Raw genomic sequence first — 4,383 nt, 5'->3', positions numbered from 1 at the left:
CCAGGGATGGAAAAGACCCAGTGGCTCATGGTTCCACTTAAATCTTAGCAGTCAGAGGCCTTTAGTAATGAGCCCTCCAACCCCCTCCTTTTAGAAATGAGTAACTGAGGCTCAGAGAGGGAAAGTGACAAGGCCAAGTTCACCAGGAGGAGCCCTTTGGAGGAGCACCAGACTTCCTCCAGGCTTCCTTCCCACTGTCTACCAGAGGATTGCACAAGGCACCTCGCTCGTGTCTCCATGCAGGGTACGGAGAGAGGGGCTTAGTTTTCTTCTGAGGCCCTTCTTTGCACCCTAGAGTAACAAAGCCTGCTGGCTTGGCAGCCTCTGCAACCACGACAGGAAACCAAAGTGTAGTAGAAAGGCAGATGGGAGTGGAAAATCCTCTCAGAGATGTTAGATCGTTGCTTTCACCTGTTCTAAAAATAACCTGGTTTATTAGAAATTGATAGAAGACAAGGTAACCCACAAGTTATTCCACTGAGGCCGGGGAGGGGAGCCGGTGCGATTCTGCCTGAGCCCAAAGGGAGCTGGGAGATGCTGCTGGGAAGTGATGCACTGGCTGGACCTATGGAACTCAGCATTTGGCCAATGGCAGTGGAGGGGCGAAGACACACCTGGATGCTGCCTTTAAGAGATCTTAGTCTACAGAGAGGGAGACAGATACCAAAAGTCAACAAAATAATTGCAAACTGGGACAAGGGGTATGAGGGAAAGAAGCAGTGCTAAGACTCAGATGAAGGGGACAGAGCAGGCTGGGTAGGGAGGCCCCTGGAAGGGGGGCCATTTAAACTGAGACCTGGAGAGTGAGAAGAAGTCAGCCCAGCAAAGAATGGAGGGCAGGGCCTCACCAGGAGAGAGACTAGCAAGTCAATAGCCCGAAGGTGGGAAGGGAGGAGCTTGGTGGTTCTAGAAAGGCCAGTGCAGGGGGAACTGGGAAGACGGGTAGACTGCAGGAGGATGCTGGAAGGGGTAGGGCACTGAGTCCTGCTTGGACTTTTGGATTTGATTCCAGGTCAATGGGAAGCCACAGAAGCAAAGTTTGGAGTAGTGGAATCATGGGGTGTGGTTTGTGAGCCTTTTAGGAAGCCTCTTCTTGCCTGTGGTGGGGGATAATGATGGGGTGGGGGTGGGGTCGAGCTACAAGAGGGCCAGTTAGGCAAGAACATAGTATCCAAGTGGGAGTGCTGGAGGCCTGGACTAAGAGGGGAAAGGGAAAAGGGAGAGAACATAATGGACTCGAGATCTGGTTTGGAAACCACCTTCCCAGGAGTGGCAGATGGACTGGATGGGGGTGGGGTGGATGGTAGAGAGGAGGGTCCTGCAGGGGACACCCAGGTTTCTGGCCTGAGCACCTGGTGGGTGGCAGTGCTATTCCCAGAGGTGGGAAAACCTGCAGACTGGACGGACAGGTGTAAGGGTTCGGTTTGGGGCATGCTAGTTGGAGGAATCTGCAAATGATCAAGAGAATCCTCCAGGAGGCAGCTCCCGAGGCTCTAGCTGTCTTGAAACATCTGATGAAAGCAGACAGTTGGTCCTTCTATCATTAACCAAGTCTGAACAGCGAGCTCTAGCAGAACAGGGACTAGCTCTGCTTGGTACTGTAGCTTCAGCACCTAGGAAGGTGCCTTGCACACAGTAGGTACTCAGTAAGAAGCTAGATGAATGGAGCTGGACAACTGGCTGAGTGAACTGGCTCATAAATACAGCGGGGCTTAATATTTAAGCCATTCCCTGACTCCTCTCACACCCACATCCAGTCAGTCAGTGATTTCCTGCGGATTTGACTTTCCCCATGTTTCTCAAACCAGCCTCCCACCCCAACCCTGCTACCACCACCCCAGCTCAGACCCTCAGCATTTAACTGCGTTTACGGTGCCCTGTAACTGAGAACCTACTGCGTGCCAGCCACTGGCTAGGCTCTTAATGGGGCAGGAAAGCTTTCCCCACTTCTACCACTCTCGGCACTACTGCGCCAGCCTCCTGTGTGGTCTCGGTGCTTTCAGGTACCACCCTTCCTGTCCACCCTCCACACTTCAACCAAAACCTGACCTGTTCCTCCTCCTTTAAACCCTGCCACAGTCCAGGATGGCGACCCAACACCGAATTCGGGCTTACGGGACCCTCAGCTCCAGCTCCGCCGCATTGCCCGCTGGGCCTCCTCTGAATCTTCCCCTGCACTTCCCTGGGGCGCCCAGGGAAGTTTCTTATCTCCAGGCCTGTGCTCACTTGCTCGGCCATGCCCTCTGCCAGGATCGCCCTTCCTGCCGCTGGTTGGTTCACATTCACCATTTAAGGCTCTGCTCTTCACACAGTGTCTTCCTCGGCTGGGAGCCCCTCAGGCCACCCTCTCTCCACTCCATGTTGACTTCATCAGTACCTATAATAATAACTCTTTTCATAAGAATTTCTCTTTTAATGTACAGGGTTATTCCCCAGTTGTGAGGTCTCGGGGTTCCTGGCTGAACCCAAACCCAATGCAAAGGGCGTGGAGGCCCTGCCATGTCAGGGGTCATTCATCTGTCCCTCCCCCAGCATGGAGGAGTCTGGGGACAGAGGCCTGCTTCCCGTCCTCTCAGCCCTTAGGGCCTGACACCTCTTCAGGGCAGGAAACTCTTCCTTGTCCCAGAGCTGAAGGCCTCCCTCCCCCCTCTGCTCCCCACCCCAGACCACTCCCCTCCTTATCCCCCCTGGAGGGTCCCGGTTAAAGCATCCGCTTGTCAGTGTAAATCTGCTGGGTTCAGACCAGCAGCTGGAGATGGATGGGCAGGAAGCAGTAACAATGGATGAAAGACCCTCTGTGCCCAGGTGGGTGGGGGAGGGAGAGGCAGGAAACAGAAGCCTCCCTCCCAGGACAGCCAGGAGCGGCTGGCGGGAGGCCTGGGATGCCAGAACCTGCGGGGTTTATTTGGATTCCCCAAGGATCCAAGCGGGGAGCCCTTTACAAACGGCAGATCAGCTCATCGCCATGGGGTGCCAGGTCCAGGATGTGTGTGACAAGAATGTCGCTTTCATACATCACTGTTTGTCCCCAGGGCCTAGCACAGGGCCCGCTACACACTAGGGGCTTGTTTGTTGAAGGAGGAAATTCATCTGGCACGACTAATAACTAAAAAATTACAGTTTTATATTGATTCTCTTTGTTGAAAAAAATAAAAAGCGTCCATGATGACCCCTTTCCTCCTTCAGAGTTTTTGCACATCCTGTTCCTTCTGCCTCACATGCTCTTCCTTCTGCGTTTTGCTAAGTCAGAACCTTCTCATCCCTCTCTAGCCCAGCACCCTGTCGATTTCCTTCAGGGCATTATTCTTAATCAGAAATCCTCTTGCTTAATATGTGTCCTTATTTTTTTACATCCTGTCTCTCCAATCAGCGTGTAAGCTCCAAAAGGGCTTCTTGTTCATTGTTCTATCCCCAGAGCCAGTGCTTAGAAGATGCTCCCTAAACAGTTGTTAGAGAGAGAAAGAGATGAACGAATGGTCCCCGTAATAATGTCATTCACACCAGATGCTCTGCAATCGGCTTCCTTGACGAGAACAAAAGGGGGTCTTGCTCCCGCACTGAGGATTGTAAAGCCGAGCCCGCAGTGAGCACCTAGACCCCAGTCAATAATTGTCACCGCTGCACATCATTTTTGGGCTGGGATCGGAGTCTGGGCGTGCGTGGGGTGGGGGGAGGCCCGCCGATGGGAATGCCCACTGCCTGCCCAGCATGCTGCAGTGAACACTGGGGTCGCTTCCCTCAAATGATCCGTTTCGAAGACGGGAAGACCAAGGCCCAGAAGTGCCAAGGGCACACCCACATCCGTCCAGAGTTTTACCAGCAGGGAGCTCAATAGAGCTGCAGATATGTTGAGTCCTGAGATTTGTTCATTCCTGTGGCAAATATGTATTGAGCACCTATTCTGTGCCTGGCACGGTGCTAGGAACTGGGGCTATAGCAACGACTCAGCACTCAGGGACAAAAGTCCCAGCCCACCTGACACGAAGCTGCTTCAGTGGCCTCGGCCAGGTGTGAGAGCTGTGCGTGGGCTGAGGAAAGAGCTCCGGTCTCCGCAGAGAGAGTTGATCTGGGGCCGAAACGGAGGAAAGTGTTGACTGTGACTAAGAAACAGCCCAGCTGGGGTGGTGACCCTGCTTATGCGCCTACCGTTGCCCGTGGGGATTAGACTGGAGCCAAGAAATTCAGTGCCTTCAAGTGGAATAATTTGTGTCCTCTCCACAGTATGGGACCCAGTTCACAGAGAAGGCCCAAAGCCACTCACTCCCTCTGGAAACTCGGGTGACCCTCCTGCTCTGTGCCAGGCTCCATGTTGAGCCCTGGGGTTATCAAGGTGAAGGAGACAGAGTCCTACCCCTAAAAGTCTTCAGTGCTGGGCAGGGGTGG

This window comes from Desmodus rotundus, chromosome 3 (assembly GCF_022682495.2).
Source record: "Desmodus rotundus isolate HL8 chromosome 3, HLdesRot8A.1, whole genome shotgun sequence".
NCBI lineage: Eukaryota > Metazoa > Chordata > Mammalia > Chiroptera > Phyllostomidae > Desmodus > Desmodus rotundus.
This window is presented reverse-complemented; position numbering follows the sequence as displayed.